This window comes from Bufo bufo, chromosome 9, assembly GCF_905171765.1.
Source record: "Bufo bufo chromosome 9, aBufBuf1.1, whole genome shotgun sequence".
Classification (NCBI taxonomy): domain Eukaryota; kingdom Metazoa; phylum Chordata; class Amphibia; order Anura; family Bufonidae; genus Bufo; species Bufo bufo.
Genome location: NC_053397.1, coordinates 68,217,670 through 68,243,956, shown reverse-complemented (window position 1 = coordinate 68,243,956; position 26,287 = coordinate 68,217,670). Strand labels below are relative to the sequence as shown.

General features: G+C 44.6%; 1 long non-coding RNA gene across 1 annotated transcript; it reads left to right on the top strand.

Annotated features, from left to right (window-relative positions):
- The first annotated feature begins 17,038 nt into the window (after positions 1-17,038).
- On the top strand, positions 17,039-24,448 carry LOC120979660. The gene is made up of 4 exons (XR_005774357.1): positions 17,039-17,163; positions 20,505-20,512; positions 21,686-21,690; positions 24,438-24,448. It is a non-coding gene; the product is annotated as an uncharacterized LOC120979660 (long non-coding RNA).
- Positions 24,449-26,287: the final 1,839 nt, after the last annotated feature.

The window sequence follows — 26,287 nt, the reverse complement described above, 5'->3', positions numbered from 1 at the left end:
GTACGGGGATACCAGATGTGTGACACTTTTTTGCAGCCTAGGTGGGCAAAGGGGCCCATATTCCAAAGAGCACCTTTCGGATTTCACTCCTCATTTTTTCCTGAATTTGATTTCAAACTCCTTACCACACATTTGGGCCCCTAGAATACCAGGGCAGTATAACTACCCCACAAGTGACCCCATTTTGGAAAGAAGACACCCCAAGGTATTCCGTGAGGGGCATGGCGAGTTCCTAGAATTTTTTATTTTTTGTCACAAGTTAGTGGAAAATGATGATTTTTTTTTTTATTTTTTTTTTTCATACAAAGTCTCATATTCCACAAACTTGTGACAAAAAATAAAAACTTCCATGAACTCACTATGCCCATCAGCGAATACCTTGGGGTCTCTTCTTTCCAAAATGGGGTCACTTGTGGGGTAGTTATACTGCCCTGGCATTCTAGGGGCCCAAATGTGTGGTAAGTAGGTAAATGACCTGTGAAATCCGAAAGGTGCTCTTTGGAATGTGGGCCCCTTTGCCCACCTAGGCTGCAAAAAAGTGTCACACATCTGGTATCTCTGTATTCAGGAGAAGTTGAGGAATGTGTTTTGGGGTGTCTTTTTACATATACCCATGCTGGGTGAGATAAATATCTTGGTCAAATGCCAACTTTGTATAAAAAAATGGGAAAAGTTGTCTTTTGCCAAGATATTTCTCTCACCCAGCATGGGTATATGTAAAATGACACCCCAAAACACATTCCCCAACTTCTCCCGATTACGGAGATACCAGATGTGTGACACTTTTTTGCAGCCTAGGTGGGCAAAGGGGCCCATATTCAAAAGAGCACCTTTCGGATTTCACAGGTCATTTTTTACAGAATTTGATTTCAAACTCCTTACCACACATTTGGGCCCCTAGAATGCCAGGGCAGTATAACTACCCCACAAGTGACCCCATTTTGGAAAGAAGAGACCCCAAGGTATTCGCTGATGGGCATAGTGAGTTCATGGAACTTTTTATTTTTTGTCACAAGTTAGTGGAATATGAGACTTTGTATGAAAAAAAAAAAAAAAAAAAATCATCATTTTCCACTAACTTGTGACAAAAAATAAAAAATTCTAGGAACTCGCCATGCCCCTCACGGAATACCTTGGGGTGTCTTCTTTCCAAAATGGGGTCACTTGTGGGGTAGTTATACTGCCCTGGCATTTTCCAGGGGCCCTAATGTGTGGTAAGTAGGTAAATGACCTGTGAAATCCTAAAGGTGCTCTTTGGAATATGGGCCCCTTTGCCCACCTAGGCTGCAAAAAAGTGTCACACATGTGGTATCGCCGTATTCAGGAGAAGTTGGGGAATGTGTTTTGGGGTGTCATTTTACATATACCCATGCTGGGTGAGAGAAATATCTTGGCAAAAGACAACTTTTCCCATTTTTTTATACAAAGTTGGCATTTGACCAAGATATTTCTCTCACCCAGCATGGGTATATGTAAAATGACACCCCAAAACACATTCCCCAACTTCTCCTGAGTACGGCGATACCAGATGTGTGACACTTTTTTGCAGCCTAGATGCGCAAAGGTGCCCAAATTCCTTTTAGGAGGGCATTTTTAGACATTTGGATACCAGACTTCTTCTCACGCTTTGGGGCCCCTAGAATGCCAGAGCAGTATAAATACCCCACATGTGACCCCATTTTGGAAAGAAGACACCCCAAGGTATTCAATGAGGGGCATGGCGAGTTCATAGAAAATTTTTTTTTTTGGCACAAGTTAGCGGAAATTGATATTTTTAATTTTTTTCTCACAAAGTCTCCCGTTCCGCTAACTTGGGACAAAAATTTCAATCTTTCATGGACTCAATATGCCCCTCACGGAATACCTGGGGGTGTCTTCTTTCCGAAATGGGGTCACATGTGGGGTATTTATACTGCCCTGGCATTCTAGGGGCCCTAAAGCGTGAGAAGAAGTCTGGAATATAAATGTCTAAAAAATTTTACGCATTTGGATTCCGTGAGGGGTATGGTGAGTTCATGTGAGATTTTATTTTTTGACACAAGTTAGTGGAATATGAGACTTTGTAAGAAAAAAAAAAAAAATTCTGCTAACTTGGGCCAAAAAAATATCTGAATGGAGCCTTACAGAGGGGTGATCAATGACAGGGGGGTGATCAATGACAGGGGGGGTGATCAATGACAGGGGGGGTGATCAATGACAGGGGGGTTGATCAATGACAGGGGGGTGATCAGGGAGTCTATATGGGGTGATCACCACAGTCATTGATCACGCCCCTGTAAGGCTTCATTCAGACGTCCGGATGCGTTTTGCGGATCCGATCCATCTATCAGTGCATCCGTAAAAATCATGCGGACATCTGAATGGAGCTTTACAGGGGGGTAATCAATGACAGGGGGGTGATCAGGGAGTCTATATGGGGTGATCACCACAGTCATTGATCACTCCCCTGTAAGGCTTCATTCAGACGTCCGGATGCGTTTTGCGGATCCGATCCATCTATCAGTGGATCCGTAAAAATCATGCGGACATCTGAATGGAGCTTTACAGGGGGGTGATCAATGACAGGGGGGTGATCAGGGAGTCTATATGGGGTGATCACCACAGTCATTGATCATGCCCCTGTAAGGCTTCATTCAGACGTCCGGATGCGTTTTGCGGATCGGATCCATCTATCAGTGCATCCGTAAAAATCATGCGGACATCTGAATGGAGCTTTACAGGGGGGTGATCAATGACAGGGGGGTGATCAGGGAGTCTATATGGGGTGATCACCACAGTCATTGATCACGCCCCTGTAAGGCTTCATTCAGACGTCCGGATGCGTTTTGCGGATCGGATCCATCTATCAGTGCATCCGTAAAAATCATGCGGACATCTGAATGGAGCTTTACAGGGGGGTGATCAGGGAGTCTATATGGGGTGATCACCACAGTCATTGATCACGCCCCTGTAAGGCTTCATTCAGACGTCCGGATGCGTTTTGCGGATCGGATCCATCTATCAGTGCATCCGTAAAAATCATGCGGACATCTGAATGGAGCTTTACAGGGGGTTGATCAATGACAGGGGTGTAATCAATGACAGGGGGGGTGATCAGGGAGTCTATATGGGGTGATAACCACAGTCATTGATCACGCCCCTGTAAGGCTTCATTCAGACGTCCGGATGCGTTTTGCGGATCCGATCCATCTATCAGTGGATCCGTAAAAATCATGCGGACATCTGAATGGAGCTTTACAGGGGGGTAATCAATGACAGGGGGGTGATCAATGACAGGGGGGTGATCAGGGAGTCTATATGGGGTGATCAGGGGTGATCAGGGGCTAATAAGGGGTTAATAAGTGACGGGGGGGGGGTGTAGTGTAGTGTAGTGGTGCTTGGTGGGACTTTACTGAGCTACCTGTGTCCTCTGGTGGTCGATCCAAACAAAGGGGACCACCAGAGGACCAGGTAGCAGGTATATTAGACGCTGTTATCAAAACAGCGTCTAATATACCTGTTAGGGGTTAAAAAAAACACATCTCCAGCCTGCCAGCGAACGATCGCCGCTGGCAGGCTGGAGATCAACTCTCTTACCTTCCGTTCCTGTGAGCGCGCGCGCCTGTGTGCGCGCGTTCACAGGAAATCTCGCCCATCGCGAGATGACGCATATATGCGTGACTCTGCGCAGGGCTGCCACCTCCGGAACGCGATCCTGCGTTAGGCGGTCCGGAGGTGGTTAACTTATCTTGGACCATATCTACAGTTAGCCAATTTAGTATATTACTGGATGTACTAACACCAGCACCACAGATATCAGCTCCTTTCTCTTCTTTTGTATATACAGAGCTACAAAACCCATTTAGTAACTCTGCCTTATCCTTATCTTCAGTGACTACCCCCCTTTACCATTATTTAGGGGACCTACCTGCTCAGACCTTGTTATTTTAACATTTATATATTTATAGAATTTTTGGGGATTTGTTTTGCTCTCTTTTGCCTCCTGCTGTTCGTTTTGTATTTTTGTTAATTTTATCTCCTTTTTACAGATTTTATTAAGGCATTTGTAATCTTCAAACGCTACAGCTAACCCCTCAGATTTGTATTTTTTAAATGCCCTTTTTTGTCTTTCATTGCCCTTTTTACAGTAGCTGTAAGACATGGGGGGTTTAATTTTAGCTGTTTATACTTGTTACCTGGGCTTCCAAATATGCAACATGATTGTATCTAGTGCAAATGTATTCACACTCGAATGGCTCTTCAAGGCACGCATACATTGCACAGGACACACACTTAGTAGCATTGTCCATGGATCACATGTTTAAATGGGGATGAACAGTAAAGAAGGAAAACAGTAGGTATGAGTTAGAATTAGACCCTGTCTGCTGTAGTTGGAGGACTAGCTAGAATTAAGCCAACAACACTCAAGGAAAATCTATCAAACCTTGGTTTCTTGCTCCTTGTCTTAAACTTCGATTCTTTAAACTCCACTTATTCACAAGCCCACTTAGTACAGCAAGACCAGGTAGAGCAAAATTGAAAACTCAACCCACATAGCGTGTCCTTTATTGGTAAAGAAATCATTTGCTCTCCCTTCAGAGGTGGCAACTGGGATCAAAGAATACTTCAGAAAGAGCTACAGTGTATATATTGCCTCCACTTGTCTAATCCAGGAGGTCTCAGTAGAGCTATGTTCTTTGCGTGTTACCTTTCAATGTATTTAAAGTGGCACTGAGCTTTCAACAAATTTTGCATTAATCAGTAATACAGTGTGTACACGAGGAATAACACTACTTCTGTCATTTTAAGCAGTTTTCCTCTATACTTGCTGAACATCTAGTTTTGAGTCCTCTCAAACATGGTGTGTGGAGACTAGCTGCCGTCCACTGCACAGGCAGTAAGTTGGGGAAAATCTTCTCCCTAACTGTGTCACAGTCACTCAGACCAAAAATAATGGCTGACATTACAGAGAAGTACTGATCTGCATTTTTGTGACTGAAGCTCTTCTGACGAGCAATAACCTTTCTATGTAGCTGTGTAGTCTCTCTGACTGCCTCTTTATTAAACTTTGACAGCCTATTGAAGCAAACAGCTTTTAGTTGTTCCATAGCATAGGTATACCTTAATAATGGGAATAAATCAGTGGAGACCAGAGACATGGCTTCCCTCCAAGATTGAGCAATTAACAATCTCACCACATGGATTATATGAGAAATTAGGGTGCGACCTGACAACGTGACTCCAAAAATAATAATGCTAGGGTTGGGTTTGAAGCTACCTGAAGACTTGGCAAAATTTAAATAAATAAATAAATAGTCTGTCAAAATTAGCAAACAAATAAGGCCTCCCCACCACATGTAAAATAAAGTACTTCGGTGCCCGCAACCTCTCCAACAGAGATCAGGGTAACTTGGATCAGATTTGGAAATCTGCGCTGGCATAAGATACCCTCTGATCACAATATTTCGATACAATTCTCAAATAACAAGTCCCTTATCAAATTTTTTTGGCCATTAAACTGCTCTTTTCCAATCGGAAGTATCATAAGAGCATTTTAGATCTTGTTCCATCACAAAATATGAGGCAATTTGTTAAATTTGGGCTCAGATACAGCTGAGGAATGAAACATAGAGATACCCTTTAAGCTCTTTATCAAGTCACTGAAACACATAATGAAGGTGTTTGATGGGTAGCCTAAGGTCGGGCATGGGATGTTTCTGTAGAATATGCTGCACTCTAAGGTAAGTTTAAAGCTCACTCTGAGGTAAGGAGAACTGAGTTTGGAGAAATGAAAAACTCAATAGGTGGTACCCATCAACAGTGCCTTGAAAAAAAGTATTCATACCCTTTGAACTTTTCCCCATTTTTCACTTTTTCACACCACATCCACAAACGTAAATGTATGCTATTGGGATTTTATGTGATAGTTCAACACAAAGTGAAAAGTATGAGTGAAGTGAAAAGAAAATGATACGTGGTTTTCAAATTTTCTAATAAATAAAAATCAGAAAAGTGTGGTGTGCATTTATATTCAGTCTCCCTAAATAAAATGCACGGTGGCCAATTGCTTTCAGAAGTCACCTAATTAGTAAATAGAGTCCACCTGTGTGTAATGTATTCTCATTATAAGGGTCCATTCACGCGTCCGCAATTTTGTTCTGCATTTTGTGGAACGGAATTACAGACCCATTCATTTCTATGGGGCAGCACGATATGCTGCCCTGATCCGGAATTGCGGATCCGTGAATCCGCAAAACACACACGGACGTGTGAATGGACCCTTACTATCAGGGGCATAGTTATAGGTAGGGGTGTTGCTAGAGTCTCAAAAGATCCAGGGCCCAAGCCCCAATACATATGTGCCATATTCTCAAAGTATCTGCCCTAAACACACACAAGTTCTCCCTAGGACTAAAGACATATTTTACATGCTGCCTGGACACTAACAAACATACAGCACTATATACCTCTCACATCCAGTACCTCCCAGGTGATGTCTCCTCTGATGTACAGTAGACGTTTTCTTTCCCCATCTTCTCCATTCAGGCCAGACAGCTTCTTTCAACCGCATCTAGTCCAAACAGTCATCTTAGGTTCCTCTCTTTTCTAATATCATCATCCTCCCCACCCTGCTACCCCAACAGTATTATCCTGGTGTTGCCCAGAATACTGTGCCTACTGTGCTCCCCAATGCCCCTAAATACTATACCACAGAAATTATACTGCTATACAGATAAGACCACCTATAGTAAAATAAAAGTCCTACTTATAGCAATAATTCCCTCCCAGAGTCCCCTTCTTAGTAATACTGACCCCTACAATGCCCCCAATAATGATACTACTCCCCAAGAGCGCCCCTGTTAGTAATAGTGCCCTCAATATTGTTCCCAATAATAATGGCCACCATAGTGCATCCAGCAGTAATAGGGCTCTCTATAATATTAATAAGGCCCCCCTGCAGTACTTATCCACCATTATAGTGTCCCCAGTAGTTATAATGTTGGGGGCACCACAGGAGGGCATCTCTGCGCGATGCGCGTGATTGAGAGATTGTATAAGTGTTCGGTAAAACTACAAGAATACAAATAACATGTATAAGTATTAAGCATAGCGTAGCATGTACTATAACATTACATTAACACTGAAGCATATGGTAAAATGGCTGCCTGTACATGAGATTGCATGTCTAGGCATGTCTGCTGGGCAGAACATATAGTGTCCCCTATAAGACCCCCAGTGGTTACTGTCTAATGCCCCCTATAGTGCCCTGTAGTTATAGTGCTCCCCTGTAGTGCCCCAGTAGTTTAATGCCCTCCTGTGGTGCCCCAGAAGGTATAATTCCCTCCTGTACTGCCCTAGCAGTAAGAAGGCCCTCCTGTGGTGCCTCTATAGGAATAATGCCCTCCTGCAGTGCCCCAGTACTAATAATGCCCTCCTGTGGTGCCCCCAATAGGCATAATATCCTTCTGTAGTGCACCAGTAGTAATAAGGACCTCCTGTGGTGCCACCAATAGGTATAATAGTTTCCTGTAGTATCCCGGTAGTAATAAGGCCCTCCCGTGGTGCCCCAAATAGGTATAATATCCTCCTCTAGTGCCCCAGTAGTATTAAGGCTTTTCTGTGATGCCCCGTATAGGTATAATGCCCTCCTGTAGTGCCCCAGAAGGTATAATGCCCTCCTGTAGTGCCTTAGTAGTAATAAGTCCCTCCTGTGGTGCCCCAAATAGGTATAATATCCTCCTGTAGTGCCCCAGTAGTAATAAGTCTCTCCTGTTCTGCCCCATAGGTATAATATCCTCCTATAGTGCCCAAGTAGTTATAAGGCCCTCCTGTGGTTCTCCCTATAGTTATAATACCCTCCTATAGTGCCCCAGAAGGTATAATGCCCCCTGTAGTTCCAGAAATACTTATAGTGTCCCCAACAGTTATAATATCCCCCACATAGTGCCCCCATTTAAAATGACCCCTTCAGTGTCCCCAGTACTTGTAAAGGCACATGTAGTTATAACCAATCTTTCAGTGGCTCCAGCAGGTATAATGCCAACATTTAGTGCCCATAGCATTCACAAAGCCCTCACTGTGGGCAAGATATGAAAAAATACTCACCTGACTTCCCACCGCCGGAGGTCCAAGTTGCAGGCTTCTGGATTCAGATGGGCATGTTGAAGTCATCCTTAGGTTGGTGAGGCAGTTATATAGCTGCCAGCAGTAACATTTGGGGCCCTGTACAAAACATCAGGGGCTCAAGCCCGAATGTTTTGACCTAGTGATGCCCCTGGCTATAGGGGAAGCAGGATTAGGACTAAAAGATTTTAATATCAAGGCCCCTTTAACAGTATTATACACCAGTGGCGTAGCATCGGGGGGACAGCGATACAGAAAGAGGTGCTGTGGCGGGGCAGGGGAGAGGCGTCTCCCTTTCCCGTTCCTCTGATAGGCTATCAGAGGCTCGGATGCGGACTCAAACAACGGCCGTGTGCATGAGGCCTTATTCTGTAGTTTACAGAAACACCCCATTTGTGATTGAAAACTGCTGTACGGGCACACGGCAGGGCGCAGAAGGAAAGGAGCACCATGTGGTTTTTGGAGGGCAGAGTTCACTGGGATAATTTTAAGTTGCCATGTCACATTTGAAGACCCCCTGATGCACCCCCTGTAGAAACTCCCCATTTTGGAAACTACGGGATAAGGTGGCCGTTTTGTTGGTACTATTTTAGGGTACAAATGATCTTTGGTTAATCTATATTACACTAACAAAAAGGTAACAAAAAAATAGCTATTTTGGCACCATTTAAATTTTTTGATTTTTACAATGTTCTTCTGACAGGTTAGATCATGTGCTATTTTTATAGAACAGGGTGTTACAGACGCGACAATACCAAATATGACTGGTTGTTTGTTTCAGTTTTACATAATAAAGTATTTTTGAAAAAAAATATTTTTTTGTGTCTCCAAATTCTGAAAGCCATATTTTTTTTTATTTTTTGTGCGACAGTAGGGACTCATTTTTTTCGGTATGAGATGACTTTTTGATTGGTACTATTTTAGGGTGCATATGAATTTTTGATCGCTTAGTATTACATTTTTGTGATATAAGGTGACAGTTTTTTTTGTTTGTTTTTTACGGTGTACAACTGAGGGGTTAGATCATGTGGTATTTTTATACAGCAGGTTGTTACGAATGTAGCAATACCTAATATGTATACTTTTTCTAAACTTAAGTTTTACACAATAAATGCATTTTTGAAATAAAAAAAATCATGTTTTAGTGTCTCCATATTCTGAAAGCCATAGTTTTTTTTGGGATGAAGTCGGTTCAATAGGTACTATTTTGGGGTGCGTATGACTTTTTGATCGACATGGTATTACACTTTTTGTGATGTAGGGTAACATAAAAAGGACTTTTTTGACACCGTTTTTTATTAAAAAATTTTACGGCGTTCACCTGAGGGGTTAGATCCTGTGAGATTTTTATACAGCAGGTTGTTACAGACACGGCGATACCTGATAGGTTTACTTTTTTATTTTTTTCACTTTTAACACAATCAAAGCATTTTTGACTTTTTGATCAATTGGTATTACACTTTTTGTGATGTAAGGTAAAGCTACTTTCACACTAGCGTTCGGGTGTCCGCTCGTGAGCTCCGTTTGAAGGGGCTCACGAGCGGCCCCGAACGCATCCGTCTGGCCCTAATGTATTCTCAGTGGAGGCGGATCCACTGAGAAAGCATCCGCCTGCCAGCGCTCAGCCTCCGCTCCGCTCAGTGAGCGGACACCTGAACGCTGCTTGCAGCGTTCGGGTGTCCGCCTGGCCGTGCGGAGGCAAGCGGATCCGTCCAGACTTACAATGGAAGTCAGTGGGGACGGATCCGCTTGAAGATAACACCATATGGCTCAATCTTCAAGCGGATCCGTCCCCCATTGACTTTCAATGTAAAGTCTGAACGGATCCGCTCAGGCTACTTTCAGACTTAGAAATTTTTCTAAGTTATAATGCAGACTGATCCGTTCTGAACGGATGCAAACGTCTGCATTATAGGAGCGGATCCGTCTGATAAAACATCAGACGGATCCGCTCCGAACGCTAGTGTGAAAGTAGCCTAACAAAAATTTTTTAGTTTTTAGCACAGTTTTTATAAAAAAAATTCTACAGCGTTAAGGGGAGAGGGTGGATCATGTGATATTTTTAAAGAGCAGATCGTTACGGATGCGGAAATACCCAATATGTCTGTTTTTTCTTTTTGTTTTTTTTTTACAATTCTATGTGTTTTATTTTGGGAAAGGGGCTTTTTTTTCTACTTGAAACTTTTTTTTTTTCGTTTACACGTTCCTTTTTCTGCGTTCCGTATACGGTCCGTATACGGAACCAATAATTTCAATGGGTTTGCAAAAAAACCGGAATGTACTCCGTATTGTGGTAATGTGAACAGTGCTTTGAAGGTGTGTTGTCCCACTTCAGGTACCTCAGATGAGAGAGACAGATAAAATCCAGAGAGTGGCAGTAGTCTCAGCAAAGCATAGTTTGCTGAGACATTTCTGTATACATTTGTTGGGCTGGATTTTACTTGGACTGGTGGCTAGACTTGGTAGAGTGAGTTCCCAGTCCACACCCTTCCAGTATGGGTTTTCCTTTCTACCTGAGGTGATCGTAGGTGAGGCCTGCTGTAATCAGGCTTGCATAAAGCGCCTCAGAGTAGGTCATTCTGAAGAGGGAGAAGTGTCTCTGATACTGGAGCAGAGGCTCTGTGTGTGGTCTCAGTCAGGAAGACTGAGGGGCTACAAGGCTATGTGAAGACTGATCTCTCCCCTGTGTGGACTGACGCTTGATGAGTGGAACCTGCTAAGGCTTGGAGCCTGAGACCCTGACACTAGGCGGTACTTAGAGGTGAGTCAGGGAAACCTATGTGTTTAGGTAGAGCCCAGACGGGAAGGAGTTTATTTTGTACAACTGTTTATGTTTACGCGGACGTACCGCAATAAAACACAGTTTTGGCCCTTAAATCCTGGTGTCTGTGAGTGTGACCCCCTGAAAGAGAGACGATCCCTTACAGTATGCATTCCATTTCCGTATTTTCGTTCAGTTCAAAGATAGAACATGTCCTATTATTGCCCGCAAATCACGTTCCGTGGCTCCATTCAAGTCAGTGGGGCTGTAAAAAAAAGTAACGGATACGTAATGCATCCGTGTGTCTTCCGTATCTGTTCCGTTGTTGCGGAACCATCTATTGAAAATGTTATGCCTAGCCCAATTTTTCTATGTAATTACTGTATATGCCATGATTCCGCTTCCGTTTGCAATCCGCAAAAATCGGAAACGGAACGGAAACACTACTGAAACGGAAAAGCGGATCCATTTAAAATGGACCGCAAAACACTGAAAAAGCCAAATGGTCGTGTGCAAGGGCTGGATTTCACAGGCTTTCGTAGGTGGCAAGTCTCGATGCCTATGGAAGGCATCGGGCTTACCTTCTCTGCCACTGGGACCCCACCTTTGCAGCGCGGGTACCCGATGGAGATGCGGCGGGCACGTGTCCCCTCCGCATGCTGCGGTCAGCTTTGGTTGCAGCATACAAGGGGTTAATATGCTGGCATCGGTGTCTTCATCGATGCTGGCATATGCAGCAGGAGCCCGACTGTCAGTGACTGCTGGGTCTGTGCCGCTCATGTACGGCGCTGGTCTGTACTAGCGCCGTACATGTATTGCGGGGGTCCTTAAGAGGTTAAATTCCTGCTACATTTATTTCCCCCCACCTCTCAGATATAAATAAGAGTCAGTAAGGCAACCTGCTACTACTGCTATTCAGACTTTGTTGTGGTAAGGGACACCATTAAGACACCCATCACAGTTGGACATATCCTGATTAGATATGTCTTTAATACCGTTTTCCTACAGTGGATATTACAGCCATTATTGCCAAGGTACCGTTGTCAGCCATAGATTCCATTGATAGAGACTTTAGCAAGATACTGGTGTAGAACTGGTGTAGGATGGAGGGGTTTGGGTTCCTGGAGAACTGGGCCGATTTTTCTATCGGCAACAGGCTCTATCGTAGGGACGGGCTGCACCTCAATGGGGAAGGGGCAGCTGTGCTGGGGAGAAAGATGGCTAGAAGGTTGGAGGAGTGTTTAAACTAGGGACTGGGGGGGAGGGGAATTACGTTATAGGAGGGGAAGATAGTGCAGATAGAGACCGGGGGCAAGGTAATAAGAATGGGGAAGGAATGGAAGGAGGGACTAGAACAATTCAGAAGGAAAGGTGTAGGGTAAAAAATATACATAAACCTCTCAAATGTATGTATACTAATGCCAGAAGCCTGACTAATAAAACTGGTGAACTGGAATTAGTGATGTGTGAGGAGGACTATGACATAGTGGGAATAACTGAGACATGGCTGGATGATAGCTATGACTGGGCAGTTAATGTACAAGGTTACAGTCTGTTTAGAAAGGATCGTCAAAACCGGAGAGGGGGAGGGGTCTGCCTTTATATAAAGTCCTGTCTAAAGCCCACAGTCCGAGAAGATATAAGTGAGGGACATGAACATGTGGAGTCACTATGGGTAGAGATACATGGAGCTAACAACAACAATAAATTACTAATAGGAGTTTACTATAAACCACCTAATATACCAGAGTCCACAGAAAATCTACTACTAAACGAGATAGACGAGGCGGCAAATCATAATGAGGTGGTTATTATGGGGGACTTCAACTACCCAGATATAGACTGGGAAACTGAAACTTGTATATCTCATAAGGGAAACAGGTTCGTGGCTATAACCAAAGACAATTACCTCTCCCAACTGGTTCAGGACCCGACTAGAGGGACGGCCATACTGGACTTAGTATTAACCAATAGACCTGACAGAACAACAGACGTGCAGGTCGGGGGACACCTGGGAAATAGTGACCATAAAGTAGTAACCTTCCAATTATCATTCAAAAGAGCGTTTCTACAGGGAGGAACAAAAATACCAAACTTCAAAAAAGCTAAATTTAGCCAACTAAGAGAGGCCATAGGCCAAACTAACTGGGACAAAGTCCTCACAAATACAGACACAAAATGGGATATCTTTAAAAACATCCTAAAAACTCATTGTGAGAGGTACATACCGTATGGTAATAAAAGGTTAAGGAACAAAAAGAAACCAATGTGGATAAATAGAACTGTAAAGAAAGCAATAAATGACAAAAAGAAAGCATATAAAACACTAAAACAGGAGGGTTGCACGGAAGCACTGAAAAACTATAAGGAAAAAAATAGAACATGTAAAAAACAAATAAAAGCGGCCAAACTAGAGACCGAGAGATTAATTGCCAAAGAGAGTAAAACTAACCCTAAAATGTTCTTCAATTATATAAATGTTAAAAAGTATAAAGCTGAAGGTGTTAGCCCTTTAAAGAGTAATGAGGGGGAGTCGCAGAGAGCGACGAGGAGAAAGCAAAGCTGTTAAATATTTTTTTCTCCAATGTATTCACTGAGGAAAATAAATTGTCAGATGACATGCAGAATGCAAAAATAAATTCCCCATTAAAAGTGTCCTGTCTGACCCAGGAAGAAGTACATCAGCGGCTTAAAAAGATTAAAATAGACAAATCGCCAGGACCGGATGGCATACACCCCCGTATCCTAAAGGAATTAAGTAATGTCATAGCCAGACCCTTATTTCTGATATTTGCAGACTCTATACTGACAGGGAATGTCCCACAGGATTGGCGCATGGCAAATGTGGTGCCAATATTCAAAAAGGGGCCAAAAACAGACCCTGGAAACTATAGGCCGGTAAGTTTAACATCTGTTGTGGGTAAACTGTTTGAAGGTTTTCTGAGAGATGCTATATTAGAGCATCTCAACGGAAATAAGCAAATAACGCCATATCAGCATGGCTTCGTGAGGGATCGGTCATGTCAAACTAATTTAATCAGTTTCTATGAGGAGGTAAGTTCTAGACTTGACAGCGGCGAATCAATGGATGTCGTATATCTGGACTTCTCCAAAGCATTTGACACTGTACCGCATAAAAGGTTGGTATATAAAATGAGAATGCTCGGACTGGGAGAAAACATCTGTATGTGGGTAAGTAACTGGCTGAGTGATAGAAAACAGAGGGTGGTTATTAACGGTACACACTCAGATTGGGTCACTGTCACTAGTGGGGTACCTCAGGGGTCAGTATTGGGCCCTATTCTCTTCAATATATTTATTAATGATCTTGTAGAAGGCTTGCATAGTAAAGTATCAATTTTCGCAGATGACACTAAACTGTGTAAAGTAATTTACACTGAAGAGGACAGTATACTACTACAGAGGGATCTGGATAGATTGGAGGCTTGGGCAGATAAGTGGCAGATGAGGTTTAACACTGATAAATGTAAGGTTATGCACATGGGAAGGAAAAATGCAAGTCACCCGTACATACTAAATGGTAAAACACTCGGTAACACTGACATGGAAAAGGATCTAGGAATTTTAATAAACAGCAAACTAAACAGCAAAAACCAGTGTCAGGCAGCTGCTGCCAAGGCCAACAAGATAATGGGTTGCATCAGAAGGGGCATAGATTCCCGTGATATGAACATAGTCCTACCACTTTACAAATCGCTAGTCAGACCACACATTGAGTACTGTGTACAGTTCTGGGCTCCTGTAAACAAGGCAGACATAGCAGAGCTGGAGAGGGTTCAGAGGAGGGCAACTAAAGTAATAACTGGAATGGGGCAACTACAGTACCCTGAAAGATTATCAAAATTAGGGTTATTCACTTTTGAAAAAAGACGACTGAGGGGAGATCTAATTAATATGTATAAATATATCAGGGGTCAGTACAGAGATCTATCCCATCATCTTTTTATTCCCAGGACTGTGACTGTGACGAGGGGACATCCTCTGCGTCTGGAGGAAAGAAGGTTTGTACACAAACATAGAAGAGGATTCTTTACGGTAAGAGCAGTGAGACTATGGAACTCTCTGCCTGAGGAGGTGGTGATGGTGAGTACAATAAAGGAATTCAAGAGGGGCCTGGATGTGTTTCTAGAGCGTAATAATATTACAGGCTATAGCTACTAGAGAGGGGTCGTTGATCCAGGGAGTTATTCTGATTGGAGTCGGGAAGAAATTTTTTATTCCCCTAAAGTGGAGAAAATTGGCTTCTACCTCACAGGGTTTTTTGCCTTCCTCTGGATCAACTTGCAGGATAACAGGCCGAACTGGATGGACAAATGTCTTTTTTCGGCCTTATGTACTATGTTATGTTACTATGTTATACAGGGGAAAGAGGGCCATCACTCCCATCCTGGTAAGCATCCGACTGTATAAGGAGGGTGATTAGGGACTGATGGTCCCCCCTCCCCTTTCCCCCTTAGGGCATTTAGGGAGCTGGCCCCATTACATTAGTGCTTAAGAAGGTGGTTGTTTAGGGCCATTAAGGGTTAATGCACTGGGGAGCCTTCTTAGACAGGATGTGGGTGGTTCAGGGGATCATGGAGATACATGTACTCCCTCCCGGTGCTGGCACTACCTCTTGCCAGTGGAAGCAGATTGGCCCTCCCTCCCTCTGTGGTGATCCTTGGGAGACAGATCAGGGTTCAGGGTTATGTTTGGTTATGGAGACTTGGTTGTTCTGTTTTTGTTTTTTCTATTCTTAAGAATCCACGCTGGGAGTCCAGCATTTTGGACATCGCTCCGATGATTGCGCCTTTGGAGAAAGACGAATTATGGTCAAGTTTATGAAGTCACAGCTGGCGGCATTTGAGTTCAGCAGAGATATGGTGGTGGTATATGGCGTACGTGCCTGCTGGGAGTCCGGCGTTTGGCATATCGCTCCGATATTATGGTTTATTAAGGTTTGCCGCTTTAATAAAGAAGCTGTGGCCGATCACCACCCAGCAATAAAAGTGACAGTTGTCAGTGTTTTTGTTATGGGTCAAGGTCTGGTAAAGGGGCCAGAGGTGAGTAAATGGTGGTCCCCCTTCCCCTTCTTCCCTAGATACCAGCAGTCTTACATAAATCCATAAATTGCTATTTTCGAGAGAATTGTGTACAGTTGGAACTGTGTTTTGCTATAAGTTGAAGTACTACAACTCCTATTTTGCACTACATTAAAGAGAGTCATTTATTCTACCACTGGCCTGGTTTTCTGATCCCTACATCATATGCTGGCCATTGCACTCCATATGCCTTGCCTTGCACCCATCCAAACACCTAACATCACAGGCACCCCAGCTACCATCAGGCAGGTGTGGCCCGAGGGAAGATAGGGTGCACCCTCCTTTCACTGCACGCTGTGGCAATGTGAACATTGAGGTGTTGTTTCCCCAGGTTCCAGTCCGGGACTTGAGGCATGCTCATGTCCAGGGATCCTATTTAATCCTGCTACTGGATCTTGGGTGTGGCTCACTCTGGAGTGTTTGGTGAAACAGAGTCCTGGTGAGGCTCTGTGTGAGTGGTCTCAGCTGGGTGGGCTGAGGGGCCACGAGGCTAGGCGATAGCCTGAACTTTGGGGGATGCGGTGACGCGTGTGAAACAAGGATCACGAGGCCAGAGTCGGGAGGACTACTGGGCCACAATCCCCCAAAAGGTATTGAAGTGTCACAGCCTGGAGGTTGCTGGACTGAATGGCTGAGGAAAGCCGCATTTGTGTTTCATGTGTGAACAGGGCTCTCTAGGTGAGTCAGGGATACGCTTATGTGTGTGTGACCCCCTGAAAAGAGACGATCCCTTACAATTGGTGGAGGATGCGGGCTAGTTGTCCATGAGAGAAGGGCAACGGTCGGTTGCTAGGGGCAACACTGAGACTGCAGGTGCTGCTAAAAGCAGTTTTTTTTTGCCGTGTGAAGTTAAAGGGCCGGAAGCTTTTTATTGTCCAGTGGAGTAGGTGCTGCTCATAAGAGTGTGGACTATTTTGCTGTGGTGCAAGTAAAACTGCAGTGAATTAAAGGGTCAGTAGCCCAGCAAAAGTGGACTTGTGGCTGAAAGTTTTTTCTGCTACCATGGGTCTCTGGGAAGAGTACGTCCGGCGGCGCTGGCGCATACAGCAGGCAGAAGAAATGGCCATAGCAATTGGCTACACTAAAAATGAATTGGCGAAATTTAATGCAGAGTGAGAGGCTTTGGAGGCACAGTTGCAGCTGGCCTTGAGAAATGGGTTCTCAACACTGTATGGACCCTGTACAAAGTTCCAAGAGGTTGGTGGTGTGCCGGGTTGCCAAGGGCAACCGTCGGAAAAGATAAAGAGGGGGAGAGCGGTTCAGCTCTCAGGAGGTCGAATGTTCCCTACCAGTGGAGACAGAGTCCTAGAGAGGATTTGCCGAGGATCTGCGAGACTGTTGCTAAGGGCAACAAACCACAACAGCGTGCAGCTGCCCAGCAGTTATGGAGCGGAGCAAGTGGCTCATATTCTGTGGCTGGAGATCCCAAGGACATGTCTCCCGAGAGTGTGACTCCACATCTGGAAGGAGGATGGAGTCACAGTGTTTCTCGTAGCAACCACTGCAGTCAGGAGGCTGCAGGTGATTTTGTAATGGAGGATCCTGGAGTATGCTTGGATTCTGGGACTGCCGAACCCGTGACATCGCTGGGTAAGATCGTTCCTGTTATTAATTACAGTCATGTGAAAAAATTAGGACACCCTTTGAAAGCATGTGGTTTTTTGTAACATTTTTAATAAATGGTTATTTCATCTCCGTTTCAACAATACAGAGAGATTAAAGTAATCCGACTAAACAAAGAAAACTGAAGAAAAGTCTTTTCAAGATCTTCTGTAAATGTCATTCTACAAAAATGCCTATTCTAACTGAGGAAAAAGATAGGACACCCTTGCCCCTAATAGCGAGTGTTACCTCCTTTGGCTGAAATAACTGCAGTGAGACGGTTCTTGTAGCCATCTACCAGTCTTCGACATCGGTCTGAGGAAATTTTACCCCACTCCTCAATGCAGAACTTTTTCAGCTGTGAGATGTTTGAGGGGTTTCTTGCACGTACAGCCCTTTTCAAGTCACCCCACAGCATCTCAATGGGATTCAAATCTGGACTTTGACTTGGCCATTCCAGGACTCTCCATTTCTTCTTTTTCAGCCAATCTTTGGTTGATTTACTAGTATGTTTTGGGTCATTGTCATGTTGCATGGTCCAGTTCCGCTTCAGCTTTAATTTTCTAACTGATGGTCTCACATGTTCTTCAAGCACCTTCTGATACACAGTAGAATTCATCGTGGATTCTATGATGGTGAGCTGACCAGGTCCTGCTGCAGCAAAGCAGCCCCAAACCATGACACTTCCACCTCCATGCTTCACAGTTGGTATGAGGTTCTTTTCTTGGAATGCTGTGTTTGGTTTACGCCAAACATGTCCTCTGCTGTTGTGTCCAAATAATTCAATTTTAGACTCATCTGTCCAAAGAACATTATTCCAGAAGTCCTGGTCTTTGTCAACTTTATCGCTGGCAAATGTCAGTCTGGCCTCAATATTTCTCTTGGAAAGCAAAGGTTTCCTCCTTGCACACCTCCCATGCAAGTTAAACTTGTACAGTCTCTTTCTGATTGTAGAGGCATGTACTTCTACATCAACAGTAGCCAGAGCCGGCTGTAGTTCTCGAGATGACACTTTAGGGTTTTTGGATACCTCTTTTAGCATCTTGCGGTCTGCTCTTCGGGTGAACTTGCTGGGGCGACCAGTCCTGGGCATGTTGGCAGTTGTTTTGAAAGCCCTCCACTTGTAGACTATCTTCCGGACAGTGGAGTGGCTGATTTCAAAATCTTTTGAGATCTTTTTAAATCCCTTCCCAGACTCATAGGCTGCTACAATCTTTTTTCTGAAGTCCTCTGACAGCTCTTTTGCTCTCACCATGGTGCTCACTCTCACTTCAACAGTCAGGAGCACACCAAACTAAATGTCTGAGGTTTAAATAGGGCAAGCCTCATTCAACATGCAGAGTAACGATCTACTAATTATGTGCACCTGGTGTGATATACCTGTGTGAGATCTGAGCCAATTTAAGAGGGAATACATGTGAGGGTGTCCTATCTTTTTCCTCAGTTAGAATAGGCATTTTTGTAGAATGACATTTACAGAGGATCTTGAAAAGACTTTTCTTCAGTTTTCTTTGTTTAGTTGGATTACTTTAATCTCTCTGTATTGTTGAAACGGAGATGAAATAACCATTTATTAAAAATGTTACAAAAAACCACATGCTTTCAAAGGGTGTCCTAATTTTTTCACATGACTGTATGTGACAGTGAGCCGACGGCAGTGGATACTTGCTGGGACGTGAGTGATAAATCACCGAGGCGAGGAACTGTCTCGGAAGTGTGTGACATTGGAGAAAACACAGGGTCTGAACAGGTGGGTAAGCCTGTAGCGGTTGCTCCCTTGCAGGACTTTGCGGGGGAGAAGGTTGTTGTGTTGCCCAAAATGCCCGTGACCAAGGCTAGGCACAGGGTGGAGAAAATTAGAGACCCTATGATGGCCCGGGTAAGAGGTAGCACAATATGGAAACCTGAGATGAATAAAGTGATAAATATGCTGGACAGACATGCGGTTAATGAGGACTGTCAGGTAGTTTTCACTGAGTGTGAGGCTATAGTGACAGCTGGGACTGATGGACTTGCTGCCGTAAATTCGCCCGTACATGAGAGAAGGTTGTTCCGTGATTTGTGGGGTAGAAACACTTCTGCGGTCGGTCACGTAACTCCCGCAGAATTGGTACCTAGCCCATTAAATGAAGTGACCATTAGAAACAGTGGAGCTGATAAGGTGCAAAGTGATGGTACCATGTTTGCCGAAATGCATAATGAAAACAGTGATGTAGTTGAAGTAAAAAATGAAAATGTGAGGTCATGTGAAGTATATGATGACATGCCTTTTCCCTTTCAGGATGTAATCAGGAGAGAAGTGCCCCCTCCTGGTAAAAATATGTGATACAAAAATGCTGGTTAATGTTGTGAGCCCAGAGGGTGTACCACACGTTCCAGAGGTGGATATGCAGTACCCACTGGGTATTTTGGTTTTTGGTCCAATGTGGGGACTAGCGCATCGGTGCCCCTAGAGGTCAGAACTGATAATGATGACACAAGTAATATAAGTGACGCATGTGCTGTGGCCGATAGCAACTCGGAGAGAGAGGCTGCCATGTCGAGTTCTTGCCAAATTTACGTAGTTACGGGTAGCCACCAGATGATAATTGTACCTGACGTGACTAGAGTTGAGTGGGGAGACGCCAGCCTAGTGTCTGAGACCTAAATTCAGGCAGCGGTAGATGACCTGACCTGTCAGTACAGCTGCAATCATGAAGATGGTTTCTCTCTCTCCACACGGTCCCTAGATACGATAGAGAAGGGACTAGTTGTCATCATAGAGACATTGAAGAAGGCTGCAGAAGGGTGAAGGAGAAGAGGAAAGACTCCAGAAAGACACAGAAGTATGTAGTCGACATCGACAATGGGCTTGAAGAGTCCCTGGGTGGAAATCCCACAAAGTTTTTAAAGGAGAAGGGTGGTACTCCTTCGGCTGATGCCGCAGCAGAACAGAGTAAGACTGGTGGTACTAAATAAGGTATGGGGAGGGGAGAGAAAGGAAGGGGGGGGGGGGACCCCTCCGGGCCCATTCCAACTCAGCCAAAAAAGACTCCAACTTATTTTATCAAAACCAATCCTTTACTGGGTGGTGATCGGCCACAGCTATTTTTTCTTTACCAAAACGTCATCAAAACACCACCTCCGGGGGGCGGAGCTTGACCGTGGACTGGATGGCAGCTTGAGAGAGCTCTCTCCTGCCACGTACTCACACTAACGCTGAAATAGCTCACTAAATCGCCTGAATTATGGGCAAAATAGGGAGATATCAGCCAAGAGAAGGTGAAGGACCTGCCAGGTCAAAGATGAAGCAAGGGGCGGTCACGAAACTCTTTGCAAAGAGACACACGCACTCTCCCGCTTCACAGGCCAAGATGGCGCCGGAGCCAACTGAGCTACGAGAATCTGAGGAGGAACATCGCTCCAGTAGCGAAGATGAACAGGCTCCAGATGAAGCGCTCACAGCAGCACTGAGACCGGTAAGAGATGACTTAGCTGACATAAAGACGGACTTGCATGCCCTTGGGTTCCGGACGGAGGCCCTAGAGTCGACGTGAGCGGTGAGCTCCGAGCGCGCCTCAGGACTAGCAGCCAGAGCAGAGCAGTTGGAGGCCCATGTAAACACGGCATATACACTAATCGAAGATCAGGAAAATAGAAGCCGGCGGAAAAACATTAGAATCAAGGGGCTGCCGGAATCCTGGGCAGGGGAAGCGCTCCCTAAAGTGGCACAAGAGTTATTTGCCGGGCTTTTGGGTCAGGAACGCGCCAACGCGGTTATAATAGAGTGGATACATAGAGCTCTCCTCTCGAAACCAAAGCCCAGCGAACCACCGCGTGATGTAATATGTGTTCTATTATCCTTCGTGGATGCAGCTGCGATTCTTCGCTTGGCTAGGGAAAAAAGCCCGACCTGCTATGAAGGAGTCGAGATCTCCCTGTATCAGGACATTGCTCCCTCTACTCTCCAGAAATGGCGCCTAATGCGCCTGTTGTTAGACAAGCTGACAAAAAACCTTCAATACGCATGGCTATTTCCTTTTGGGATCTCTATAATGAAGAATGACAGGCGGTTCATCATAAAAACGCAGCTGATCTGGAAACCGCATGGTCTGTCCTGGGCATAGAGCCAGTAGAGATACCGTCATGGTCACCTGCGGCGGATCTGGTACGCTTACCTCCCTTGCCACAATCAGAGGAATGGCATACTCTCACTCGTCCAAAGCCTCAAAGAACAAAGATCCTCAACTGGTACCAACTCGCCTCATCGCTGATCCCAGGAACTTACTCCTCTGGATTAATCCTGCGACATGGTCGCACGAGGCACCTGCAATCTGAACATCACTGGTGACTTTATGCCTCACTCGCTGCAAGTGGAACTGACTAATTCGCCACCAAGAAATACTACTTAGGAGATCTTTCAGTTCATCCTTTTTGCCTCAGGGTTTTGTTTTAGTTTGTTTCTTCCCTCTTTGTTCACCTTGCCCTTTCTCTCCCGCCCCTCTTTTTCCTTTTCTTTTCATTTTAGGTCATACAGAGCCTTAAGATGTCTACTAACAATATTGGACTTCCCTACACATATGATCGCAAGAGCAAAGCTTTGGGTCAACTTAGATAACGATATAACTGCGATTGTGAAGAGGCCCTTAAATCTGTGTTAAATATAAGGTATTTGTGCGATGCGATGTTTCATTTTCCCCATACCTCTAATCCACACACTATGTGATAGGGTTGAAGTGCATTGGAGTGGCTCACTGGTTAGATGTGGATGATCTTTAACCACTTAAGGACCACAGGTTTATACCCCCCTAGTGACCAGGCCCTTTTTTTACAAATCGGCCCTAAACAACTTTAACGGTTTATTGCTCGGTCATGCAACTTGGCACCCCAATGAATTTTACCTTCTTTTCTTCTCACAAATACAGCTTTCTTTTGGTGGTATTTTATTGCTGCTAAGATTTTTTTGTTTTTCCGATATATTAATCAAAATAGGCCGCAATTTTCTCAAAGTGTATTTTTAACTTTCTCTGGTTAAATTGTTCAAATATAATTACATTTCTATACAAGTTTGTCAGAATTTATTGTGCTACATGTCTTTTGATAAAAAAAAATCCAATAAGTGTATATTGGTTTGCGCAAAAGTTATAGCATTTACAAACTATGGTAAGAAAAATGTGAATTTCCGCATTTTGAAGCAGCTCTGACTTTCTGAGCACCTGTCATGTTTCTCGAGGTGCTTAGAATGCCAGAATAGTATAAATACCCCCCAAATGACCCCATTTTAGAAAGAAGACACCCCAAAGTATTTGCGGAGGGGCGTGGTGAGTTAATGTATGATTTAATTTTTTTTCACAAGTTAGCGGAAAATGACACTTTCTGAGAAAAAAAATAATAAAGTTTCCATTTCTGCTAACTTCTGGCAAAAATAAATAAAAAATCTCCCACGGACTCACTATGCCCCTCAGTGAATACCTTGGGGTGTCTACTTTCGAAATGGGGTCATTTGTGGGGTGTATTTACTGTTCTGGCATTTTGGGCGGGGCTAAATTGTGAGCAACCCTGTAAAGCCTAAAGGTACTTGTTGGACTTTCGACCCCTTACGCACCTAGGCTGCAAAAAAGTGTCACATGTGGTATCGCCGTACTCAGGAGAAGTAGGGCAAAGTTGTCATTTTACAGAGATATTTCTCACACACAGTATGGGTATATGTAAAAATACACCCCAAAACACATTGCCCTACTTCTCCTGAGTATGGCGATACCACATGTGACACTTCTTTTTTTTTTTTTTTTTTTTTTGCAGCCTAGGTGCGCAAAGGGGCCCAAATTCCAATGAGTACCTTTTTAGGAGGGCATTTTTAGACATTTGGATTCTAGACTTCTTCTCACACTTTAGGGCCCCTAAAATGCCATGGCAGTATAAATACCCCACATGTGACCCCATTTTGGAAAGAAGACACCCCAAGGTATTCCGTGAGGGGCATGGCTAGTTCATAGAAGGTGGTGTTTTTTTTTTGTTTTTTTTTGGCACAAGTTAGCGGAAATTTTTTATTTTTTTTTTTCTCACAAAGTCTCCCTTTCCACTAACTTGGGACAAAAAGTTCAATCTTTCATGGGCTCAATATGCCACTCAGCAAATACCTTGGGGTGTCTTCTTTCCAAAATGGGGTCATTTGTGGGGTGTTTGTACTTCCCTAGCATTTGAGGGTCTCCACAATCATTACATGTATGGCCAGCATTAGGAGTTTCTGCTATTCTCCTTATATTGAGCATACGGGTAATGAGATTTCTTTTTTTCCGTTCAGCCTCTGGGCTAAAAGAAAAAATGAACGGCACAGATTTCTTCTTTTGCATCGATCAATGTGGATGAAAAAATCTCTACCAAAAAATGTGCAAAAGAAAAAGGAGGGGAATTTGGGGGATTTATTTTATTTTTTTTACCTTTTTTAGAGGATAAACCTCTCCTTCCCCATGGGACAATGTGCAAAGCGCAAATCGCCCAGAGATGTGGCGAAGTACATTATGCACTTTGTCCCAGGTGAAAGGAGAGGTTTGTGGCAGCTCTGTGTGAAAGGGCCCTAAGACACCTGTGTGCCTGTCCTGTGTCACGCAATCCCTACACTAATAGTGTACCTGTGTGTGGTACTTGCGGAAACACTCCCCCATGCATAGGGCAGGCTGGTCAGGACAGTCAGGACAAAAAAAGGTGGTGTCACGCCTTATTCCACCCCTGCTACAGACACGACATCTTTTTTTGGGGAACGTTGAGTTGGGGTACCAGGATAGACACTGATAGTGTCTGCCATGTAGCCGGCTAACTACATTAGGGACTTGGGGCACGGACCCTCCTGGATACAGGATTTCCAAAATGATCTCTTCCTGGAATTTTAGGAAGGATCCTGTTCTCCCAGCCTTACTGTAGAGAACAAAACTATTTTATATACAGCCAATTGAATTAAATAAACAGACACCTTCTTATACCATCGTCTGGTGCGGCGGGATGCTAAATAGGGAGCCAACATCTGGTCATTGAAGTCCACCCTTCCCATGTGAAGGTTATAGTCGTGGACAGAGAGGGGTTTCTCAATGACTCTAGTTGCCCTTTCAATTTGCACTGTTGTGTCTGCGTGAATGGTGGACAGAAGGTAAACGTCCCTCCACTTCACCGCTAGCAGTTCTTGGTCACACAAGGCAGCCCTCTCCCCCCCCATGCAAGTCGGGTATTAACGAGCCGCTGGGGGAAGCCCCGGCGACTAGGTCGCGCGGTGCCACAGCATTGAATTCCGACTAGATGTAAGTGCTGAAAGAGGGCCACGCTTGAGTAAAAATTGTCTACGTATAAGTGGTACCCCTTGCTGAGTAAGGGTGACACCAAGTCCCAGACAATCTTGCCACTGTTCCCCAGGTAGTCAGGACATCCGACCGGCTCCAGTTTTGAGTCTTTTCCCTCATAGACCCTAAAACGATATGTATAGCCTGTGGCCCTTTCACAGAGCTTATACAGTTTGACCCCATACCGGGCGTGCTTGCTGGGGATGTACTGTTTGATGCCAAGGCGCCCGGTAAAATGTACTAGGAACTCGTCTATGCAGATGTTCTGATTGGGGGTATACGCATCTGCAAATCTGGATGACAAATGGTCTATGAGGGCCCGAATTTTGTGGAGCCAGTCATAAGCAGGGTGGCCTCTTGGATGACAGGTTTTATTGTCAGCGAAATGCATAAAGCACATGATGACCTCAAAACGTGCCCTGGACATTGCAGCAGAGAACATGGGCATGTAATGTATTGGGTCTTTAGACCAATAGGACCGCAATACATTTTTTTTAGTAAGGCCCAAAAAAAAATTTTATTCAGAAACTGTGACTGGTTTCCACCTGAAAGGCTGGGCACAGTAGCTTTCCGGATTGGCGGTTATATACTGTGTGGCATAGCGGTTGGTTTCTGCCACAACTACGTCATAGAGATCCGCGGTGAAGAACAGCTCAAAAAACTCGAGGGCTGATCCTAAATGAGCTGTCTCCACGTGAACTCCAGACTGGGCGGTGAAAGGGGGCAATACGGGTGTGGCGGAAGCAGGGGAGTGCCAATTAGGATTTGCCAGCACCTCTGGGAGACTAAGGGCTCTACGGGCCTGTGAACATGGTGGCTGCGACGGGGGAGTTACTGCACGTGCCACCGTACCAGCTTGAACTGCCTTTCTGGTGCTCGCCACTTCACCAGGGAATACGGCAGTGCTGTTAGAAGGTCCAGGATGTGCTGCGCTGCTGGTGTATGCCGCACCATAAAAAAGATCAGCGCTAGCACCACTCTGCTGCAAATGAGGCTCATCATGCAGGGTATGCAGAACACTGACATGGGATCGGGTACCCCTGACCGTAGCAGGGACCTCAACCTCGTCATCTTCGCTAGCGGTTAGAGTGCCACTGCTGTCTACAGGTTCATATTCTGAACCACTGGATTCAGCGGGTGAGGCGTCCCCATCGCTTTCATCCATCACGGCCAGAATCCTGTAGGCCTCTTCAGTGGAATACCCCTTGTTTGACATTTTGGGCTCACTAAATTTAGGGGGTATTCCTCTGAGACTACCCAGGAAAAAGAGCAAACCTACAGAGTAAAAAGGAGTGCTTGCGAAGTAAAGCTGCGATCGCTAATAAAGATCCAAAAAGCTCAAAAGTGATCTTTATAGCGGCGCAGCGATTTTACAGTGTTTTTGCAGTGATCAGAAAAAAAAAATTCTG